Below are 25,885 nucleotides of genomic sequence, written 5' to 3'. Positions count from 1 at the left end.
GTTATGCTACCTGACTTCAAAATATACTGCAAAGAGCTGTAGTAACCAAAACAGCAGGTACTGGCCAAAAAAACAGACACATGGACCAATGGAACAGAATAGAGAATCCAGAAATTGATCTACATATTTACAACCAATTGATCTTTGATAAAGGTGCTGAGAACATACATTGGGGAAAGGACAGCCCCTTCAATAAATGGTGCTGGGAAAACTGGATATCCATATGCAGAAGAATAAAACTAGATTCCTGTCTCTCACTGTTTACCAAAATCAACTCAAAATGTATTAAAGACTTAAATGAACTTAAACTACTAGAAAGAAACTAAAACTACTGGAAGAAAACATAGGGGAAACACTCCGAAGGCAAAAATTTTATGGAGATGATTCTAAAACACAGGCAACAAAAGCAATAATAGACAAATGTGATTACACCAGACGAAAGGTGTTCTGCACAGCAAAAGAAACAAAGAGGCAATCAGCAGAATGAAAGAAAGTATTTGCAAACTATTCATCCAACAAAGGATTAATATGCAGAATATACAAAGAACTTACACAACTCATCAGCAAAAAACCAAATAATTTGATTAATAAATGGGCAAATGACCTGAATAGACATTTTTTAAAAGAAGACATACAAATGGCCAACAGCTATATGAAAAAAATGCTCAACATCACTAATAATCAAGGAAATGGAAATTGAAACTATGATGAGATATTATCTCACCCTGGTTAGAATGCCTATTAACAAAAGGGAAAAAATAACAAATGCTGGCAAGGATACAGAAAAAGGGGAATTCTTCTACATTGTTGGTGGGAATGTAAATTAGGACAGCCATTATTGAAAACTATGGAAGTTCCTCAAAAAACTAAAAATAAAAGTACCATATAATCCAAAAATCTTGCTTCTGGGTATTTATCCAAAGGAAAGAAAATTAGCTTATCAAAGAGATATCTGCACCCCCATGTTTATTGCAGCACCATACACAATAGCTGAGATATGGAATCAATCTAGGTGTATGTTGACAGATGAACCCATAAAGAAACTATAGTATATGTGCACAATAGAATACTACTCACCCATGAAAAAGAGTAAAATCTTGTCATTTGTGGATGACCCTGGAAGACATTATGTTAAGTGAAATAAGTCAGGCACAGAAAGATAAATACTGCGTGTTCTCACTCATATGCGGGAGCTAAAATAATAAATAATAATAAAGTAATTTTTAAAAGTTGAATGTTTAGGACTATATAGTAGAACTATGGTTACTAGAGGGTGGGATGGGAGACAGCAAGAGGTTGGTTAGTGGATACAAAATTACAGGTAGATAGGAAAAATAAGTTCCAGTGGTATACATTAGTGCTAGGCATCTATAATTAACAATTTATTGTTTGTTCTCAAATGGCTAGAAGAGAGGAGTTCAATGTTCTCATCACAAATAATTGATAAATTTTCACAATAATGAATTTGCTCACTAACCTCATTTGATCACTCATTATACATTATATACATGTACTGAAACATAACTCTGTACCCCATAAATATCTACAATCAATAGTTCCAATTAATAAATAAATTTTTTAAAATGAAAAATAAAACGTTTTTTTAAAGAAATTCTCGATAAAACATTTGTGTGATATGATGAGAGGACAGGGCTAACAAGTAGGAAGGCTCAAAGAAAGGGAGAGGGGTCTAAAGTTGCAGGAGAGTAGTTGGAACTTCTAGACTGGATGGTAGGGGTGGGACTGTGAATCTCCCTTCCTTAACCTCAGGAACCTTTTGTGACTACTCCATTGCTTTGTGATGCAAGCTTAGAACCCTCTAGAATACAGCAGACATCTCAGTGCCCATTGCCTGAGGCAGCAGTGAGCTTCAGTCTTCAGATGATAGAGGGCCACCTCCTCAGTGAGCCATGGGGCATCAACTCCATCAATGATCCTCTTTGTGGGTTTGGACTCCCCCCTCTGTCCTCCTTCTTCCTATAGTGGAGTCAATTGCTACCAGTATTCAGAATAAAGGAACATGAACCAGGTAAGGGGAGCCCAGGGCCCACACCCAACTGAGGTTACCCTTGATTTCCTGTTCCTCTTCCCAGTTTTCTAAGTTATGTTGGCTCAAAGACAATCACCTGAAACAATAAATGTCAGGAAAGAAAAGAATATCATCCCAAACACTGGGATTCAGTGGTCAACTGAAGCACCCCCGTTCGAAGGGGATTATCCAACTCTGTTGGGTCTGGGCCCATAGGATACAAGAGTTTCTGGTATGGACGTAGCCTCAGAGAATAGTCAGGATATCTCAGCCAACGGGCAAACATAGCCTCTCACCATTATGAATTCAAAGGCCAAAGCAACAAGGATCTAAGGGGAAATGAACTGAATACCCAGAAAGCTTTCATGTGAGGGGCTCAGCAACATTCCAGCTAGGGAAGAACCCAAGGAAGGTTTCAGACATAGCCTGGATATAACCTATCAAGGATCTCAGAAAGCTACTTAGGGAGACTTTCAGTTTCCAGTTAGGTATGCTAGACACAAGTTGACACTCTGTCCTAACAACGAGTAAAAAGCTAAACAAACTGAGAAATCAACTCTTCTTAGATGTGTCAGAGAAGTGAGGTACAAAAGAAACCACTGCCCCCAAATTGGAGAGACAGGAAGATACAAGAATCACAACTTACTGAAGAAGAAACCTATGAGCAGAAACTTCTGCAGGAACCAGTACTGGGGCTGTAAAATCTAAACTATAATTAATGAATTGCTGGAGGCTCAGCGTGAATGATTCTGAGAGTTAAAAATTCCAGAGGTCCCGTTTCTAAGTAGGCCCTCACACTTGTGAGTTTTACTTGTAAGTATGCTACCAGAGAATATTGGAGAAAAATGCCCTTTTGCTTCTGATGGGGGGAGGGGAAATGAACCATTCTGAAATACACCAGAGCATTCTGTTCTTAACAAGGCCTTTTCTCAGCAGAAAATCAAGCCATTTAGATTAAGCTCTATTTTACCAAGGCGTAATCTGCTTGAGTTTTATCAGAGCTTAACCTGCCTACCCAGAGAAGGGAAATATCCAACTCCAACCCCCTCTACCCACTCTGTCCCACTTAAGGAGAGAAAGCTGAGAAGCACTGGCAAAGTTCACAGTTCAGGGGCACAAACTTACCCAAGGACTGAGGCCTAATCTTAAGACTATGGAGTGCTTTCTCTCCTCCTACACCTTACCACTTGTAATGAAAGTGGAGTTAGTTTAGTCAGGACTTCTTGCCTCATATCTGGCTGGGTATGTTTCAGCACATCCTTTGTAAACAAGTTACATAGGAGTAGAGTTAGTGCAAATGCACAGCTGTGTACCCTTTGGCTTGTTGCTGCTATTTTGTGCACTCTTTGGTATGAAAGGCAGTGGCTCTGAACCGCTGGTTGGCAGAGCTCCCATCTAAGAATAAAGCATGTCCACTTTGCTGGTGGCTGCTCAGTTTTTCTTTTGACTACTGGCTCAGGACTTGCACAGGATGGGGTGGAGGGGTCTGTGATCCAGCCTGACACCACTACGTTACTAAAGGTCTGTTTGATGTTGGAGGTAGGGTCTGGGGGGCCTGATAGTCAGCCTCAACCCACCCTGTCCTCTTACCAGGTTCTTGACTCTGCCACAGGAAAGAATTCAAGGGCAGAGTCACAGTAGAAAGTGAGAACAAGTTTAATAAAACAGATAAGAAACACAGGTTCCACAGAGAGAGTGCAGCATAGCTCCAGAAACTGAGCAGGGCCCACACCAAGTTTAACACAAAAGTAAGTTCAGTACAGGCATCAAGTCTAACACAAAAGCAAGAATAATATACTTAAAGTTCCGTACAAAGTGCAGGCTGGCTCAAGAGAATGAGTAGCTACTTGCTGACAGTAAGTTACATATAAAGTAAAATATACACATCTCAGCCAGGAAGTGCAGAATGCCTCCAGGAAAGTGAGCAACGATCCTGCCTTCAGCTGGGATTTGGCTTTTATAGTTTCTCTATCTAGTGAATATTCAGTTAAGGGGGTGGTTCCCAGTTATATGCACCAGAATGTTCTGTGCTCTCGAGCATGCCCAGCCACTGGATTGCATAAGCCAGCCCCCTGTTGTCTCATTTTCTCCATGTTGGCACTAAAAATAGGTTTAACTGGCAACAGTAACTTTCCTCCAGGGCAGAGCTCAGAGGAGGGGGTCTGAGACCTCAGGGAGTGGATGGAAACCCAGAGGCATATCCTGGAACTGGAGCCCAGGGAAACTGAGCACCTCCTGTATCATATTTATCAAACTTACTCTTACCCAGCACATAATGTCCACTTTCCAACAAAAAATTACAAGGCATACTAAAAGGTAAAAGACATAGTTTGAAGAAACTGAACAAGCATCAGAACAGAGTCACATATAGTAGAAATGTTGAAATTATCAGACCAGGAATTTTTTTAAACTATGATCAATATACTAAGGGCTTTAATGGAAAAAGTAGACAACATGCAAGAATAGAGTGGTAATATAAGCAAAGAGTTGAATCAAAAAGAAATGGTAGAGAACAAAAACATTAACAAATATGAAGAATGCCTTTGATGGGCTCATTAGTAGACTGGACATGGCTTAGGAAAAGACTCTACAAGTTTGGGGATATGAGAATAGAAATTTCCAAAGCTGAAGAGCAAGGAGAAAAAAGAGATGGGAAAAAAACTGGCACAGAATATCCAAGAACTATGGGACATCTGGAAAAGGTGTAACATAAGTGGAATGGGGAATATCAGAAGGAGAAGAAAGGCAAAGAAGCAATATTTGAAGCAATAATGACTAAGAATTTCCCCCAAGTTAATATCAGACATCAAATCACAGATCCAGGAAGCTCAGAGAACACCTAGCAGAATAAATGTAAAGAAAAAAACAAAAACAAAAACAAAACTGCACTCAGGTATACCATACCTGGAAGACATTATGTTAAATGAAATGTCAGGCACAGAAAGATAAATACTGCATGTTCTACTCATAGATGGAAGCTAGAACAAAGAAAAAGAAAGTTGAGCTTATAGATGTAGAGAGTAGTATTGTGGTTACTAGAAGCTCTGAAGCGGAGGGAGGGGAAGATAGGGAGGTAGGCTAACAAATACAAAAATAACAGCCAGATAGGAAAAACAATTTCTAGTGGTCTACAGTAGTGCTAGGCATCTATAATTAACAATAATTTATTGTACTCAATTGGCTATAAGAGAGGAGTTCAAATGCTCTCATCACAAAGAAATTATAAATTTTTGTGACTATGAATATGCTAATTACCCCGATTTGATCATCATATATTGTATACATGTATTGAAACATAACTCTGTACCCCACAAATACAATCAGTACATGCCAATTAAAAAATAAAGAAGAAAAATAGAAAAAATCTACAGCTACTGTTTGAAGGTGGACTAAAGGCAAAATGGTCACCTAACTGAGAAGGTATCTCAAGACCAAAAAACCAAGTAGGAAATTCCATGTGGTAAAGGAAGGAATTTTATTAAAAGAGTAACTTACAGGATGATGGATGGGGTGGGCAATGACCCAGAGTCATATGCAAGGTTTCTCTGTGCCACCTTCTAGTTGAACACAAGTTTGCATAGGCAGTTCAAACAAAGCAGTGGAAAAAGCCAAAAAGCAATTAATAAGAAACAAGCTAACGTCACTAACGCCAAATGTATTGTGACAATGATTACTATCTTTGGTGGTCTTGTGATACAGATGGACCAGTGGTTGCCATACCAGTACTTAATCATTAAGTTCCCTTTTTGTAGGCAGCAAGCTGTTGTTTCTACCTATTATTCTAACTACTTTACCCCTAGTTACTGTATAACTTTTGTAGAAAGGGTTCACACAAAGGAGCAAGTGTGAAGGGCTTCAAGATGGAGTAAGTTATGTTCACAGTCTCACACTTTGGTATATCATATTCAAGAAAAAGAAAAGATCTTTATAGAAGCCAGAGGGCAGAAAACAACTTCCCTAGAGAAGAGTTAAGAAAAGAATTACAAATGACTTCTTGGAAAACATGAAACCAAAGAGAGAGTAGAGTGAAATATTTAAAACAATGAGGAAAAAACACTATAATTCTGTATCCTGTTAAATTATCCTTCAAAAGTGAAAGAGAAAGACTTTCTCAGACAAACAAAAATTGAAGGATTGTGTTGCCAAAAGATCTTTCAAGAAATGTTTAAAAAAATAGAGAAGGAAAAATTATATAGGTCAAAAACTTAGATCCACATAAGAAAGGAAGAACATCAGAGAATAAAAATGTCCTCATCACAAAGAAATTATTAAGCCTTGTAATGATGAATATGCTAATTACCCTGATTTTATCATCACACAGTGTATACATGTATTGAAATATCTCTGTACCCCACAAATATGTATAATCAATATTTTTCAAAAAAATAAAATAAAATGGAAAAACTTTATTACTCGCAAATGATCTAACAGATGAGATTGTTGAAAATAATAATAGCAGCAACTATTCAATTAAATATATATACATATACATGCTTATGTATAAGCAAAATAAATGACAGCAATGATACAAGGGATTAGAGGGAAGAATTAGGAATATTTTATTGTTATAAGGTACTTGCACTACCTGTGAAGTGGTATAGTGTTATCTGAAAGTGGATCCAGATTTCTTGTAAATGTATATTGTGAACTCTAGGGCTACCACTAAAAAAAAATTGAAAGGAAAGTATAATGGATATGCTAGGAAAGAAGAGAAAATGGAATAATACAAAATGCCCAATTAAAACCACAAAAATTGTGGCAGAAAAAAATGTGGAAGACAAAAATTTGGAACAAAAAACAAGGGCAACAAATATAAAACAGTAACAAATATGGTAGATATGCACCCAACTATATTGATAATCACTCTAAATGTCAATGATGTAAATACACCAATTAAAAGATGGAAATTGTCAGAATGGATAAAAAAACCCCAAAGTATATGATGTCTACAAGAGACCCACCTTAACTACAAAGACACATATAGATAAGGTAAAGAAATGGAAAAAGATATACCATGCTAACACTAATCCAAAGAGAGTAGAAGTAGCTATATTAGTTTCAGACAGAGCAGACTTAAGAGCAAGGCAAATTAACAGGGATAAAGAGGGGCATCACTTAATGATAAAAGGGTAAATACTCCCAGAAGACATTACAATTCTTAATGTGTATGAGTCTAACAACAGAGTGTCAGAATACATGAGGCAAAATTGCAAAGAGAACTAATGAACCCACTATTGTAGCTGGAGACTTTAACTCCTCTCTATTAGAAATAGATAGATCCATAAAGCAGAAAATTTGTAAGAACATAGTTGTACTCAACAGCACTATTAATCAACTGGATACAATTGACATTTACAGACTACTTCATCCAACAGCAGAGTATTCTCAAACTCACATGGAATGTTCACCAAGATAGACCACATTCTGGGCCATAAAACACACCTTAACTTGTTTAAAAGAACAGAAATCATTCAATGTCTTTCCTTATATCACAATGAAATTAAACTAGAAATTAATAACAGAAAGATAGCTGGAAAATCCCCACATATTTGGAGATTAAAGAACACACTTCTATATAACATATGGATCACAGAAGAAATCTCAAAAGAAATTTAAAAGTATTTTGAACTAAATGAAAATAAAAAAGAGCTTATCAAAATTTGTGGGATACAGCAAAAGCAGTGCTTAGAGGAAAATTTATCCCATTGGGTGCATATATTACAAAAGAAGAAAGATTTAAAATTCATTATCTAAGCTTCCACCTTAAGAAACTAGAAAAAGAAGAGCAAATTAAATCCAAAGTAAGCAGGAGAAAAAAAAAATAGAGCACAAATCAATGAAATTGAAACAGGAAATCAATAGAAAAAAATCAATAAAACCAAAAGTTGGTTCTTTGAAAAGATCAATAAAATCAATAAGCTTCTAGCCATGCTAAGAAAAAAGGGAGATGACACAATTATCAGAAATGAAAAACGGGACATCTCATGGACGTTAAAAGAATAATAAAGAAATATTATAAAAGCTCTATGCCCACAAATTTAAGAACCTAGATGAAATAGACCAATTCCTTGAAAAACACATCTGCCACAACTCACACAAGAAGAAAAATACATACACCATCTAAATAGGTCTATATCTATTAAAGTAATTGGATTAATAGTTAATAACCTTCCAAAACAAAAATCACCAAGTCAAGATGGGTTCACTGGTGAATTCTGCCAAACATTTAAGAAAAAAATTATATGAATTCTCTACAATCTTTTCCAGATGCTAGAAGCAGAGGGAATGCTTTCTAACTCATTCTATGAGGAATTGAATGAGCATCACCCTAATACCAAAACCAAACATTACAAGAAAACTACAGACCAGTATCTTTCATGAACATAGATGGAAAAATTCTCAACAGAATATTAACAAGCCAAATCCACCAATGTATAAAAGAATTTTACACCACAACCAAATGGGATTTATCCCAGGTATGCAAGTCTGGTTCAACATTTGAAAATCAACTAATGTAATCCATCATATCAATAGGTTAAACAAGAAAAAAATCACATGATCTTATCAATAGATGGAGAAAAGGCTGTTGCTTTGCCTCTCATGGATTTTTCACCCCTTTTCCCCTGGGTGACGGAGCCACCAAAGATTACTCAAAGCCCATCTCTTCTGAGCAGTGAGTAGCCTCAAAGAGGGGTTAATATCCCAGAACCCTCAAGAGCGAGGAATTCCTTCCATTTGAGAAATTAACAATGAATTGGGGTTCTCTTCCTGCATTTATTTTCCAGTGAAGGAAGTTACAGACGAGACATAGGTGAGGTTATTGTTTTAACAAGTTTTAACAATAGAAGCTGGTAACATTTAGTAAAAACAAGTCAGATGACATTCCATAAGACAATTAAGTGATCCACCAACAAAAGCTTGATCTTAGCAAACATTCTCTTCTTACAGCAACTTCCCAGTAACTTTACATATCAATCAGTAACCTGTCTGTCTTTGAGCCAGCAACCTTGCTGTGTTACAATTCTTTATCTTACAACAGAGACTACATAGCCTGGGGAAAATTTCCTGTTTTTTGTAAGGTCAATATTTGAAACTGCAAGGTTTTGGAAAACCAGGCCCTATGAAATACATTTGCTTTATGCATACTTCACAAAAAGCATTTGACAAAATCCAACATCCATTCAGGATAAAAACTCTAAGCAAGTAATTGTGGTTATGAGAGTCTAGTAAGGGAAGAGGAAAGGGGAGATAGGCAGAATGTGGTTAATAGATACAAAATTACAGCTAGATAGGAGAAATAAGCTCTAGTGGTATACAGAAGTGTACTAGGCATCTATAATTAACAATAATTTATTATATGTTCTCAAATGGCTAGAAGAGAGGAGCTTAAATGTTCTTATTACAAAGAATGATTAATTTGGGGTATGACAAATATGGAAATTACCCTGATTTGACCATTACACATTGTATATATGTATTGAAATATAACTCTGTACCCCATAGATATGTACAACCAATACATTTTAATTAAAAAATAAATTCCTTAACAACAACAAAAAACTCTCAGCAAACTATGAATAGAGGGGAACTTCAGCACCAACCACCTATAGCTAATGTCATACTTAACACTGAAAAATTCAAGATGAGAAACAAGGCAAGGATGTCCCCTTTGACCATTGCTTTTCAACATTGTACTGGAAGTCTTACCTAAACCAATGAGACAAGAAAAGGAGAATAAAGATGCACATATTGGGAAGGAAGAAGTAAAACTGTCTTTGTCCGCAGATGACATGATTGTCTATGTAGAAAATCTGAAAGAATCAACAATAAGCAATTATAACAAGGCTGCAGGATGCATGGTTAATATACAAAAGTCAATCACTTTCCTATATGAACAAGTGGAATTTGAAATTACAAACACATTATCATTAACGTTAGCACCCCCCAAAAGTGAAAAACTTAGTTATAAATCTAACAAAACATGTACAAGATCTATATTTAAAAACTACAAAACTCTGCCAAAAAAAAAAAAAAAAAATCAAAGAACTAAATAAATGGAGAGATATTCCATGTTCACAGATAGGAAGATTCAATATTGCCAAGATGTCAGTTCTTCCCAAGTTGATCTATATATTTAATGCAATCCCAAACAAAATCCCAGCAATTTATTTTTTGGATATTGACAAACTGATTCTAAAGTTTATATGGAGAGGCAAAAGACCAAGGATAGCCAATGTAATATTGAAGAACAACAAAGCTGAAGGACAGACACCACTCAACCTTAAGATTTACTATAAAGGTACTATAATAGAGATGGTGTGGTATTGGAAAAAAAATAAAGAGATCAATGAAACAGAATAGAGAGCCCATAAATACACCTGCATAAATATAGTCAACTGATCTATGAAGAAAGGGCAATACAATGGAGAAAGACAGTCTTTCAACAAATGGTGCTGGAACATCTGGATGTTTGCATGCAAAATAAAAGAATCTAGATACAAACCTCACATCCTTCACAAGAATTAACTCAAAATGGATCCTAGAACTAAAGGTAAAACTCAAAACTATAAAACTTCCAGAAGATAATATAGGAGAAAATCTAGGTGACCTTTGGTTTGGCAATGACTTTTTAGATACAGCACCAAAGACATGATCCATGGTAGAAATTGATAAGCTGGATTTCATTAAAATTAAAAGCTTCTGCTCTGTGAAATACAATGTGAAGAGGATGAAAAGACAAGCCACAGACTGGGAGAAAATATTTGCAAAAGACATCTAATAAAAGACTTACCCAAAATATACAAAGAACTCTTACAACTGAACAATAGGAAAATGAACAACCCAATTAAATTATGAGCCAAAGATCTGAAAAGACATCTCACCAACGAAGATATACAGATGGCAAGTGAGCCTATGAAAAGATGTTCAACATCATGTCATTAAAGAATTGCAAATTAAAACAACAGTAAAATACCACTGTATGAGTGTACTTCAAGAAGTTCATGGAAAAATAGAATTAAAAGATAATACAAATCTTTCCGTGAACTTTTCAAAGTACCCTTGTATGCCTATTAAAATGGACAAAATCCAAAACACTGACAACACCCAATGCTGGCGATTGTGTGGAGCAACGAGAGCTCTCACTCGCTGCTGGTGGGAATGCAGAATGGGACAGCCACTTTGAAAGATAGTTTGGCAGTTTCTTACAAAACTAAATATACTCTTACCATACAACCCAGCAATCATACTCTTTGCTATTTATCCAAACAATTTAACAACTTATATTCACAAAAAAATCTACACATAGACATTTACAGCAGCTTTGTTCATAATTGCCAAAACTTGGAAGCGACTAAGATGTCTTTCAATAGGTGAATGAATGAATAAACTGTGGTATATTCAGACAATGAAATGTTATTCATTGCTAAAAAGAAACGAGCTATCAAGCCAAGGAGTAAGCTTAAATACCTATCATTAAATGAAAGAAGCCAATCTAAAAGGCTGCATACTATATGATTCCAACTTTATAACATTCTAGAAAAGGCAAAACTATGGAGAGACAATAAAAAGATTAATGGTTGCCAGGAATTGGAGGGGAGCACAGAGGATTTTTGGGGCAGTGAATCTATTCTGTGTGATACAGTGGTGGATACGTGTCATTACACATTTGTCCAAACCTATAGAATGTACAATGCCAAGAGTGAACCCTAATGTAAACTATGGACTTTGGGAGATGATGTGTCAATGTAGGTTTATAGATTGTAATGCACTTAACACTGGGGTGTGGAATGCTGATAGTGGGAGGGAGGCTGGGCTGTGCATGTGTGGGGACAGGGGTATATGTAACCCTCTGTACTTTCTGTGAAGCTAAAACTGCTGTAAAAAATAAAGTTTATTAATTTTTTAAAAATCTACTTAGTTTTGGGGTTTGGGGGCTAAAAAGGAGACCAAAAGTGACTTGTGAATCACTCAGGAAATGGCTTGTTAATGGGCTCAAGGGAGATCAGAAGCAACTGGAAAATGCCCTAGAGAAGTTTTGGGCAAGAAATTGGGTCAGACCAATCAGGATTGGTTCCAAGTCAGTTGTGAGTCGTTCAAGGCCTGCTGACTACTCGACATTGCCCTCTCCTGGGAAACCCCATAATGGCTTAGAAACTGGAAACCGGGCATTCTTTGTGGGATGGGAACATCCCCTGAATACCTCTTAGGAGATTTTTTTCCTTGTTCAGGAGCTCAGCTGGTCCAAGATGTCCATATTCTGTTATATATGTAGGAGAGGGCAGGTCTGCCTCTTCAGGTCCTTGAATCCATACGTGTTTAGGTTGAGAAATGCCTAGTCCTGGCCTCTTCCTCTACCCAAATTTCCCTCCTTAGCTACCCTTATTTCAAGATATATCTCTATAGCCAACGTTACCAAGCGGTCCAGGGAAACAAGTTCATCACCCTGAATAGTCCTCTCTCTACCTTAGTATTTTATCTATGAGTGTGGAAGTCCGGAGAACCCTGATATGTCCTCCCTCTGATACTGATTGTGGACTCTCACAGGCCCCTCTGACTGGGGAACACGGCAGACTTTTAAGTCCCTCACACTCAGCATGGCAGATGCAACATGGCAGGTGGGACTGCAATGGGGGCCAACAGATGCAGCCCAGATTAACTACAGGTGGATCTATGCAGGAAATGAACCAAGAGACAGAGTGGCTGAACCATCCTGGCTTGCCTAAGACCGTGAGATCCCCTGAGACATGAGGCTTCCATTGTTAAAACCAAGAAAGTCCGGGGAAAACCGGGATGAGGTGGTCACCCTACCAAGGGATGAGGGTGGATATTGTGCCCTAAGAGACTCCAGCCATAGAGTAGCAGAGGGGAGGGAAGATCCTGAGAGAAGAGAAGGGCTGCGGGGAGGAAGCTCACCAAAGGAATAGAGCATCTTCTAAGATGAATTTCTACGTTAAGAAAAGGATATTTGAATTTAGGAATTTCTTGAAGGGTTGAAGATTTCAGGGAAATAGTCAAAGTTGATGAGTCCCAGCTCCTAAGCCAAAATCAGGAGACGACCTCAGAGGCAGTGAACTGGGAAACTCTCAAAAATTAAATGGGGATCAGGGTAGTCTAATGTCTCCAGTGATTGCAGGATACCCCTGAAGAGAATATTTCTGGTCAATTAAAGCTCAAATTGGCAGGAGACCACAGGGCCAGCCACAGAGCCATCCCTTTGACGGGTCCCTTGCCTCAGATAGCTTGTCTTCTAAGGTCTCACAGTTCCATGCCCAAAGTAGTCTATATCCATCCTTATCCCAAGTTTCTTTTTTACCTGAAAAAAAGTCCTATTTAAAAATACTTTTTTTTTTTCTTCATGAAACTCTCTTGAAAATAAAGTACAACATAAAACACTGTAATATAGTTCAAGATTCTGTCAAGGTTAGAAAATCCAATAATAATCTGACCCCAGGGCCTGGCTCAAGCTCTCATTGCCCTGATCCCTCACTATTTTCACTGTTATACAGTTATAGGGGGAAGGTGGTGGTCTACAGGCCTACTAGAGCTGGGACAGGGCCTCCAATATCACAGAAGTAAGATGGCACCCACCTTCTCTGCTGAAATTCCATAAGAATAATAATAGCAATGTTGACTATTGTTTATTGAGGATACACCACCTATGCAGGCCTTAGAAAGTAACTTAACACAAGTCCTAGATTGCAGATATTTCATGGAGATATATTAATACCTTTCTAATAGAGTTGTCCCAAAGAATGAAATGAACAAGTAAAGTGCTTCACACATGCCAGAGTTATATACTGTATCAGAAGACCTGCTACAGTTGCCACATGGGCTTGGTGTTCCCTGAGAACCCCCAGTCCTGGAAATGTCATGTCAGTCAAGAGGACAGTGGACCTTAAGTCATCACCTGAACACCAAATGGTAGGTCAACAATTCCAACTCTCTCTGTAGGACCCCTATTTAGAAGAGGGACAATTCCCACACTCCCAGTGGGAATTTCTTTCAGAGGAGCTGACAAGGATCAGGAAATCCCTGCTGCCCAGCAGTGAGGGGAGATGTGTGTGGCTGAACCTCAGGGAAAGGCCCATCAGGGATGGGACCAATGACCAGAGATGGGACCCCAGGGACAGAGGCAGAAGCACGAGTCATGCCCTGCAGACTCCAGGTTGTAGCTGGCATGCAGCCACCATGATGAGTATGATTATAAGGAAAGAATGGCTAGAGATTTTAAAAATATTTTTATAATTACACAAAACTATATAAAATGCTAACATCAATACATTTAAATATGTTAATATTGTTAAAAATTCAGTCAACTCAGACAAAGTAAAAGCTGCCATGACCACTGGGGGAATCACTCACCAATTCTAGTCCTCTCCCAAGAAGTACCTTTTATTAAGAGTTTTGTACGTAACCTACCAGAATTTTTACTTACATTTATTGTTTGTCTTGTGTGTATTTCAAAATAATAGAGTTATATCAGCAGTACTACTGTACAATTTGATGTTTTTACCCTACCATGTCCTGCAAATCTTGCCACATGAATTCATATAGATTAACCTCATTTGTATAACAGATACGCCATAGTTTTAATAGCCATTTGATAATTCCCCTGAAGTCATTATTAAAGTTCAAACAGTGCAGCAATAAATATCATGCAGATATATATCTGTGCCCAGGTGGTAGTCTTTCTCTACACAAAATACCATGAAGTAGAATTACTTAGGCAAATTGCATATGCATTTTGAATATAAATATGTACTGCCAAGCACAGCTCAAAAGGGTGCACAAGCTGACATGCAAGAGTAAGTGTGTATGTTTCCCCACAGCATCACCAACTCTGCATATTATTGATCTTGTCCATTTTTGCCAACCCAATAGGTGACAGAGTATGGTTTTGTTTTGTTTACATTACTTGTTGTGTTGGTCATTGTTCAGTCAGGAAAACAAACCACACTAGTTATCTTAATGGAAAGATTTTGATATAGGTAGTTGGGTAAACAGATGCTGGAAGTCTAGAAAAGTCAGAGGTAAGACAAAGGCAGCAATTGCAGGAAGCACATCCACTCCAAGGCTGGGGAAGCAAAAGGAAGGGTTTAGAGTTCTGGGATTCTAGAAGCTTTGCAAGCCAGGGCTTAGACTACAGAACAGGATTCATTGCCTGGATGGTGTGAATAGCTCAGGAGCTTGGAGAAGAGGCCTCCAAAGCTTAGACTTCAAATGCAAGGAAGAAACTCTTGCCTGGGTGTGGCAGGTACTGCCAAGGGGTGCAAGAAGTTTGGCTCAGGGAATACTGTTCCTGTGGTGACACAGAAATAGGAGATGTAGAAGAAAGGGCAGATCCCTTCTCTATTCCTCTTCCTTCCAGTCCTTGTGGCAGAAGCTAACGGGGAGCCAGCTGGCGAAGAGAAATACAGTTTACAGAATCCCACTTTCAGCTCTAATGGCCTCTGGGCAGGTAGGTCCTGTGCATCAAATGCCCTCACTTTATGTTTACCTTCTCTCTTAAACAGGGCTGCCTCACTTCAGTTTCTTACATTCTTTTTTTTTTTTTTGTCCTTTTTTGTGACTGCGCTCAGCCAGTGAGTGAACCAGCTCCCAGCGCCGCACTCTCCCGAGGGAGCCACGGGGTCGGCCCGAGTTTCTTACACTCTTAACACAACCCCTGAGGCAAGTATCTCCCTATGTTCCACGCTTCTTCCTCTTTTCTACCTTCTCCTCCATATCCCTTCCCAATCTCTCCTGCACCACCGCATATATACACATCCACACATACACACAGAAACACCTCCCTCAGCCAGGACCAGCCTTTTTGTTCTTAAGACAAGGAGCTAAAATGCCTTGTCTGTTGATCCCATAATCCCAGGATTTCATATCTTGTCTGCAGCAAACTGGTTCTCAATCCTAGCTTCATAACTGCATAACCTGAGTAGCTCTCAGAAATGTAGGTGCCTAGGTCCCATCTCATGCCAACTGAATGAGAAACTCTGCAGTGTGTCTGTCTGGACATGGGTGCTTTTCTTGTGAGGCCAACAGGCAGTATGTGGGAATTCTCAAAGATACCATCCCTGTTTCACTCACAAGAGTTCTTTTGGGGCTTGCTCCTTAAAGGAACCTACTTTTCTGGGAATCCCTGTAAGTGGAACAATAACCTTGATTTTATTATTTCCTTTTGACCATGTAGGCCAGCTGACAAAAAAGAAAAAATCCTACATTATTTCCTTTTGTGTTTGTTCCCACATGTGGACACAAAGCTGCCCACATATGGGAGGCAGTAAGACTCAGGACAAGAACATAGTGCCCACCTCGTCATGTGCTCTCCAACTCTGACCCCTTGACCAACACTCACAGGTGAAAAATAAACTCCACAAATTAATAAAGACCTAAGTAAATGAAAGAATATACCATGTTCATGAATAGAAAGACATAATATTGTTAAGATGTCAGTTTTTCCCAAAGTGACCTGTAGATTCAATGCAATCTCAACAAAATCCCAGCAGATTTTTTCTTGAAAATTATGTTAGCTTCCTAAGGCTGCTGTAACAAATGACCACAAATTTGGTGGCTTAAAACAACAAAAAGTTATTCTGTCATAGTTCTGGGGGCCAGAAGCCCAAAGTCAGTAACTCTGGGCTGAAATCAAGGGATCGCACTCCCTCTGGGGGCCATAGGGAAGGATTTTTTCCTTGCTTCTCTCAGCCTAAGGTGGCTGCCCACATTTCTTAGCTTGTGGCTGCATCACTCCAGTCTTCAAGGCAACTGTCTTGAAATCTTTCTCTTCCTCATCGTCATATCACCCTTTCCTCTGTGTTGTCAGTCTCTCTGCCTGACTCTTCTATAGACACGTGATTGCGTTTAGGGCCCACCTAGATAATCCAGGATAATCTCCCCATCACAAGATTCTTAGCTTAATCACATCTGCAAAGACCTTCTCCCATATAAAGTACTAGTCACAGGATCCCAAGGACTAGGACATGGAAATTTTTGGCTGGGGTAGAGAGGCAGGAGGTAGAAGTATGTGCATTTTTCAGCCTACCACAAAAGTTAACAAGCTGATTCTAAACATCTATGGAAATGCAAAGAACTAAGAATAGCCAAAGCAATAAATGAATCTGGAAGACAAATACTAACAAATTTCAAGCATTATTTTAAAGCTATGATGAGGTATTGGAGAAAAGATAAATAATAGACAAGTAGAAGAGAACAGAGTCTAGAAACAGGCTCACACACATAGGATCACCTGATTCATACAATTCAGTGACAAAACTATAACTTTCCAACAGATGGTACTGGTCAATTGACTAACCACATACATCCTAACTCACACTGTGCTGAAAAGTAATTCAAGATGGTTCACAGAACTGAATATAGAAGGAAAAACCGTCACAGTTCCAGAGGAAACAGCACTTTATCTTTTTGATATGACATTTATGACCTTGGGTGAGCAGAGATTTCTTAAATGGGACACACGTAAGAGTAAAAATATAAGTAAACTAACATCCAGGAAGCTAGAAAAAGAACAACAAAATAAAATTAACAAATATGTGTCACATTAATATAGATGCAGAAATTAATGAACTAAAAAAATAAAAGCAGTAGTATCCTTAATTTATAAACAAAAAGGTAGTTAAAAATACTCATAGTAAATTAAAAAAAACAAAAACAAAAAAACACCTCTCACAAAGCTGATGGGGGGTTGGGGCATGGTTGGTAAAATCTAGGTGCTCCAGTCCCTCGCCCTGGCCTCTCTGACACCTCCTGTCCTGTCCTGCTCTGCTGCCTGGCAGCAGAACTACTGGGGGGTGGGCAAAGAGCATGGGAAACCCAGAGTCACCTGCTAAGCCACAGAAGTGTCTTTATGTGTAGAGATTTGTGTAAACCCGGGCCCTGGGTCAGTGTTTATGGGGGACATTTTCTGAAAAAGCCAAGTAGGGCTCAGCTGCTCCCAGTTGGGGGTTTCTTCCCTGGGAAGACAGAGCTGAAGCTGATGCTAAAGAAACAATCACATCTGAGAGGAATTAAAAAGAGAAAAGAAGCAGAAGCAATAAAAAGTTACCTCCTAGTATATAAAACAATGTTAGAATTTCTCAGAATAAAACTAATTTAAAAATCTGGAAACATGGCCTAGGCCTCAGCCCCTGAGCAGAGCCTGGCACAGCCATGCCCAAGTCACCTGCATGCAGGAAGCCTGGGTGAGCATGGATAGGAACATTCTAGATTTCCTCCAGGGAAATGTATTCTTTGTGAGACACTTGTAGAAAACAATGTTTAGGTCTCTGGAATATTCTGTTTATATAATTAGAGACAAAGGGAAGAAGAAATTTCCTACAGTTTGCCAAGAATCCTTTCTCCTCTTCAGAGAACACTGTCTGGGTCCTCCTCAAGAGGGAAGCGGGAGAGAAGAAACTCACCGAAAATGCAGCTCCCTCAAAAGAGTCAGACTTCTATCTGCAAAAAGCCAAGGACTTCAAAACTCCACCTCAGATGATTTAAGTAGCAGAACAGATGAAGAAAGAAAAACAGAAGTGGTGGGAGGAGAAACACTTAGAGAAACTGGAGAAGAAATGGACCACCCAGAACCAAGCCAGGGTGAAGATGCTGAGCAGGGACACAGTGAGGACAGCCTGCCAAAGTACTGAACTCTAAGCAGATAAAACCGTAAACCATTTCCACATAAATAGGACAGAACTGCTAGTGCAGATGGAGAAAATCATAATGAACACTGAAAATACTAGAAATATAAGTTTCCATGATGGTGTCCTATTACCATCAAATTACTTAGGCAAATTTGAGTAGGAGGGAAAAGCTACTGTACAGTTTACCCCCAAGAACAAAATTTGGTTAAATTCTAAAGTAAAAACTAGACCATCTCTTTCCAACTTCAACTGGAAATATTTTGTTGTTTCTGTTTGTTTTTTGTTTTGGATGACAAAGTATTTAATATTTAATAAGTCTGAAGCCAAAACCCAATAAATGAATGTCTTACATAATGCTTAAAAAAAGAAAAAGACAAGGAACTCAGGGAGGGGGAGAGGAGATCAGAGGGAAAGAAAAGTCCAATAATAGAGCCTACTTATTCCCTGAAAGTCTAGGACCAGAGGTTGCGCCCAAGTTCAGGAAAAGGTTGAAGAGAACACAGCAGCAGCATTCCCAGCATGGTCTTCCAAGCACGGCACGCAAAGGTGATTTATAGGAGTGCAGGAAGAAAACGTTACATCTTCCATTTCTGTTTATGTTCAAATAAGGACAGAAATTAATATTTTTAACTAATATATGGATTGACACTGCGGCCCTTCCTCATCACTATGTCAGAGAGTCACATGTCACTTGGGATCTACGGCTGGATTTATTCACAGCACATAGAGGTCAACAGTGGAATCCCCTTGACCAATTGCACTGTCCGGAAGTGTGACCAGTTAAGTGGCTAGACAGAGTATATTGTCTAGTTTTAAATAAATACTTATAAAACAGGCAAGTGACTTAAAACCATTCCTTCAAAGAAATAGTTATTGAAAATCATTCTAAATATGGAAATGCAAACAAGAAAATTATCCAGCTGATACATTTTCTCCTGCGCCATCCTAATTGATAGCCACAGTCATATTTGCTATTAAGCACTTGAAATTTTGCTGGTGTGACTGAGGAACTGAAGTTTAAATTTTATTAATTTTAGTTAATTAAAATTTGTATTTAAAAGCTGATGCTTGATTCCATTGTTGGAAAACTTTTAATTATATTTGGAACCACTTGAGTAACTGAATCTATTCTGGCAATGGTAATTTGTGAGACTGAAATACAGATTAAGAATTTCCAATGATTTTTTGGCGGTGGAATTAAGATGTGCCATTAAGTGTGAAATACATACTGGAGTTCCAAGACTTGGTATAAAAAAAGAATATAAAGTATCTCGTTAATAATTTTTGTATGGTTAGGTGTTGAAATGGTGATTTTTAAATATATGGGCATTAAAAATATACATTAAAATTAATATCACCTTTTAAAAACTTCTTTCGAGGTAGCTACAAGAAAATTAAAATTCCATATGTGGCTTGCACTATATTTCTACTGGACAGCACTGGTAGAATGAGTTGCTTGCCCTAATACAGATTTCCCATCCTTTGTGGCCCAAGAGGGTCTTGGAAAATCTACAACCTTGTCTACCTCCACTGGAGTTCTTTGTTTCACAGCAAGTTCACTAGACAAAGAGAAACATACACAACATGGGTACAAAAACCACTGGGGTCATTTTCTCTGTGCCAGGGGCAGGCTGCCAATACCATCATTTCCACTGGCAAAGCTCTTCACACTTTAAAACAAGATGTAATGACTTTCCCACCACCTTTCCCCTTCCTACCTCATGGGACTATTATGAAGCTAAGGTGAGACACCAAGTATATGTGACAATGTGGTGACATCTGAACAAGGGATGGTTAAAGTTTCCACACGTTACCTCCCCTAAGCTTCACAGCACTTATGTAACAGACAATAACTCCATTTCTCAGGAAACCGTGGCACAGAGAGGCTACGTCACTTCCCAAGTCACACAGCCAGTATATAGTGGTACTGGCATCTAGACTTCACCTCTGCCCTATCAAGGAGTCATTAATGCTGGTGGAGTGGACAAGGGACCTCTCTGGCAACAATTTTCAAATGAGAAACTGAGGCTGGAAGTCTCTCTGCCCTCTGATCTGCAGGCTGCCCTCTCCCATCCTTGGAGGGCTGCTTCTCTCTGTGGGAGCCACAGATTCCATAATAGCTTAGGGGGAAGCAATGGGAAAAGAGGAAAAACTTCCTGAATATACTCATTGTCTTTCCAGACCTTTCTGGTAGGAGGGCTGGTTCTTGGGAAAAAAGACCTCATTCCCGAGCTGGCTCTGCATGCTCAGGTATGCACCCAGTGGTATCAGCATGGCCAGAAACCACTCTTATGTCCAAAGCAACAGTGACTCTTCAGGGCTGCTTGAACCTCTGGCCATGAAGCCGCCCTTATTCTTCCTCCCCACAGCCCTCCAGCCTGCTTTGGTTACCTCCAGCCCCGAATGCCTGTCCCTGCCTTCCCAGTCGTGCCCAGCGCTAGGCCTGGCACGACTGATGGAGAAGGGCAATATCCACTTCCAACGGTTCAGGCTTGTACACGGGACCCGGCTCAAGCCGTGGATTCCAGGCCCAGCCTCCCCTTCTGAAAGGTGGTAGTTTGACTTGGAATGAGATGCGCCTGCACCTGCCAAGTTCAACACACAGTGGAGACAAACACAGCTCTATCCCCAAAAGGCCCCGCCTAAGGCAAAGCACAGCCAGGGCAGTTCATCTGGCGAACAAAGCCAAGGCGTGGGGGCCTGGATCCAGGGCAGCCGGATGAAGGGGGACAGGGTGGGCACGGGTGCCAGGGGCCTTGAACTGAGGCTGGGGGTCAGGGGAGATGGGTTGAGTTTCCACTGCTGTCCGCCCCCTCCTTCCATCTAAATACTTTCTCTTTAGTTTTAAAATAACCCCATAAGGTTTGATTGATGTTTTTTCTTGTTTTAACAGGTCCTCCTCAGGGAGGGATGTCATAAAAAAAAGCACTTTCAGGAGCTGGCAGGGCTCAGAGTAAAGCAAGCTGCCCCACATGCACTCCCTTCCTCACCAAGCACCAGCAGCCCAGGCGAGGACTTCCTTCCCCTCCCCTGGCTCCCTCTCCCTCCTCCACCATTTCACCCAGGGGAAAAAGCACCAAATTTCAAAGAGATTCAGCCCAAACCAGTGGCATCCCATGAATGCAGAAGAAAGCCCGGCTAGGATGTCCACCAGTTCTGAGTTGTGTGACCTGGGGAGGAGGACAAGGGAGGACAGAAAAGACCACAGACAAACTACTTCGGGATGGGTCCTACCCTGTATGATAATCAGTGGCTTTAGCCTCCTTGAAGAGCTGTTCAGAAGCTTTTACACTAGCTGATTTGAGTTCCAGCCTCTGCTCTCTAATGGAGATGAATAAAAGACCCCAGGTAACCCACCTGGATAGCAGCACCTTGATAACAGAAAGGGTCTCCAGGGCCCTTTCTGGATGTGGCTGAAACTGATCTGGGATACTGTATAAGTGGCTTTATATTTAGAACTCATCTTCATTAATTATTAGAAAGTTACTAGCTATACCAGTCCTCCTGACACTTCTAATAGCAACTTAATGTTTATTTATTAAACTCCCATTATGACTGCTTAACATAACAAAACACTGTCCCCCGCCCCCCGCCCCAACCTTGGGAAGAGACAGCAGGCACAGTACAATGGGTGACTTTGCTGGGCTTAACAAAGATTTCAAGAGCAAATTCAAATGGAGGGAAAAGTCATGCTTTAAATAAACAAACCATAAATTGAAAAAAATACTAAATATACAAGAGTACAGAGGCGACCATTGTACAATTTAACAGCGCTCTCCCTCTTGTAGGTGATTTAAAATACTGTAATATTATGTTTTGCACTTGGACTCCGTATTATAGAATTCCCATTGTGGCAATGAGTAAACTCTCATATGTACATACTAATTACAAGGTTGTGAACATGAAACCTTGTATACTGTAACTTCTGAGCAAATAAAGTGACTTTTAAGCCCTAATATTCACAAAGCTTAATTTTCACTTTACGCTGTTGTTAGAATGTAATAGTTGAATAGAGATGGGATCCCACTGTGCTGCCCATAATATCTGCATTGAAATCTTACTATGTGCCAAGCACTTTACAAATATATTCATTTAATCCTTAGAACAGCTCTTGAGTTTTGTTATTATCCTCCTTTTGCAGATGAGGCACTGAGATTCAGAGAGGCTCAGACATGCCAAGATCATAGAGCTAAAACGTACTAAAAGCTAAGATTTAACCAATGGGCATCAGACTCCAGATCCCATGGCTTAATTTCTATGCTGTATTTCCCTGGTTTGATAGACCACTAATTTGTTGACTATTGACTTAAAGCTTTAGCTCTCTCGCTGAGCTTTCTGGTTTGGAAGGGGAGATATTATTTGGGCATCCTCAGTACCCCTCAGATCCCTTTTACTGTTTTTCATTCTCCTCCACCAGCTTCAATGAGCTTTTGCCTAAGTATTAGTAAATATTAGTCTTATTGCTTCTGTGACAAATTGCCACAAACTTAGTGGCTTAAAACAACATAAAATTTATTATCTTACATTTGCGAAGGTCAGAAATCCAAAATGGGTCTCATGAGCTAAAATCAAGTTGTTGGCAGGGCCTCCTTCTTGAGGATCTAGGAGAGATTCCACTTCCTTGCCTTTTCCATGTTCTAGAGGCTAAATTCTTTGGCTTGTGGTCTCTTTCCATCTTCAAAGCCAACTATTGAACTACTCTGACCTCTGCTTCTGTCATCACATCTCCTTCTCTGTCTCTCCTGCCTCCCTCTTCCATTTATAAAGACGCTTGTGACTACATTGGGCCCACCTGGATAATATAAAATAATCTCTCCATTTCACAATTCTTAGTTTAATCCCAACTGCAAAGTCCCTTTTGTCATTTAAGATAAGGTATTTACAGGTACCAGGGATTAGGATATGGACATCTTGGGGGGGCATTATTCTTCTACTGCTATTCTTCTGGCTTGTAAGGGCTACACCTGTTTCTCTCTTCCAAGGGCTTTCCTCGGGCTACTGAGAGAGCTGGAAGTACCTGTTAGGGTTACCAAATATCCTAGCTTGCCCCAGACTGGGCCAGCTAGGGCAGCTGGTCACTGCATCCTAGAGCAGACCTTAGCCAGTAACTGACAGTGCTGGATTATGAAAACCCAGCTCCCTTGCTTCAAGTTTGGACACACTCTGAGGGATAATTTTACACTTCAGAGCTCCCCTACAGGATTAGGCTGAAGCTGCTGACTTTGTCTAAAATTATACCCTTGATGGCTTCTCTCCCTTCTCTGTCCTGCTTTCCCAGTCCCTTACTAGACTTTACTGGGAGCAATTTCTTAACAAATCGCCTGCACACACACTTCTGAGGTAAGAAATCTAAGAAGAAAGGGTTATAGTAAAATTGTTGTCACTTATTCGACACACATTACTGAGCTCCTATAATGTATCAGGCACTAAACTGGGGATGAAAAGTCACACAGAAGCTTATCTCAGTCCTCAGGAAGCTCACAGAAAAGGAGACAATAGAATAGAGCCTATAACACAGCGTGCTGAGCACAAGGAGAGGTGACCAAAGGATACCACAGGAAAGCAAAGGAAGGACACAGATTTCACCGGGAGAGGTGTGGGCGGGGTTGATAGTTTAAAAGGCTTGAACTTTATTTTAAAAGCTACACAGAGCCATTAAAGGAGACACATGTCAATGAAGTTTTGCAAGTTAGAAAGCTGGTAGAGGACAGGGGACTGAGAGTCATGTGTCTGCCTCAGGGCCTCCCAAAGGTAACATTCTAGAATGAAGATTGGATTGTGCTGCTTACCAAGTACCATTCAGAAAGATCACTCTTCTGCTGGGGCCCCCAAGTTCACTCAAAGGGTTTATTACCTGTGTTTACCTCCTCTTCCTCTTACTTTTCAGTAAAAGCTTACAAAATGTGTAAACTCACAGAACAAAGAGAGAGACATCTGAATAATATCAACAAATTGTTGAAAGACAGAAAGTTGTTACCAGAGTGGTCTCTGAGTTGGCTGTCCAAAGGAAGCTACCTGAGAAGGTTTCTGCAGAGGAAGATACTGCAAACGGGAGTCATTGGAAATCTGTATACAGTGTAGTTATGCTTGTAGCCCTCTAACCCATGCAAGGGGAAGAGGGTTTGATTTCTGAATGAATTGAAGTCAAGAGTTTCAGGATTCAAGATCTCAAGCTTGGAGGAGGCTTAGAAATGTGATACAGGGCTAAAAGCAAGAGGATAAGTAGAAAACATATATTCCAAAAATTCAGTTTCCCATTCTCATTCTTCCCCCCACCTGCACCACACACATTCCCTTCCCCAAGGACATCATTCAGACAGGATCAGGCGCAGTCAGGGTGGTATGGCCATAGATATCACTCAGCTATAAACCCTAGGCAGGAGATGGATAGTTCTTCTCTTGAGAAACTGAATGCCACAAGGGAAAAGACCTCTAGATACTGACATTTGAGGGTTCCTCTTTATCTTACAATAAAGACAGACCATCAACCTCATCCATACACCAGAGATTCCAGCTAGTTAATCCATCCTTTTGGTGTCTTATTCCTAAATATAAACTCACCAAGGATCGACAAATGTTTGGTGAAATCCCACAACACAAGATAGAACAGAACCAATAGAAAATAGGTGCCCAGAGGAAACAGACATAGTTTGGGGAACTAAATAATACTCATTAAAAGTCCCTCTGAAAGTAGACTAGGAAAACAGAGGGGAAAAATAAGAGAAAGGAAAATTAGAGAATCATGCTAGAAAGTTCAACATTTGAATAATAGGAGTTACAAAAAGAGAACACAAAATATAGGAAGAAATTTTCAAAGAAGTAATTAAAGAAGTTTCCAAATCTAAAAAAATAAGCCAACAAAGTGAAAAGTCCACCAACAGCCTAACAAAATCAATAAAAGTATTCAGTACAAGGGGCATCATTGTAAAATCTCTGAATCTCGAGGAAAAGGGAAGATTCTAAGGCTTTCAGAGAGAGTATAATCTGCTACCTACAAAGACATAGGGGGGATATGCTGTAAACATCTGATGAGAAATTATTCTAAACCTGGAATTCTATGCCCAGGCAAACCATCAGTCACGTGTGGATATGAAATAATATTTCATGCATGCAAGGATCCTAATATCTTATATTCCATGCCTTTTCTAGGAAAGCTACTACAGATGTGCCCCAGAAAAATGAGAGGTATAAGACCAAGAAAAAAGAAAGCATGGAATCC

Source organism: Cynocephalus volans, chromosome 11 (genome assembly GCF_027409185.1).
Source record: "Cynocephalus volans isolate mCynVol1 chromosome 11, mCynVol1.pri, whole genome shotgun sequence".
NCBI classification, from domain to species: domain Eukaryota; kingdom Metazoa; phylum Chordata; class Mammalia; order Dermoptera; family Cynocephalidae; genus Cynocephalus; species Cynocephalus volans.
Note: the sequence above shows the minus strand (reverse complement) of the source record.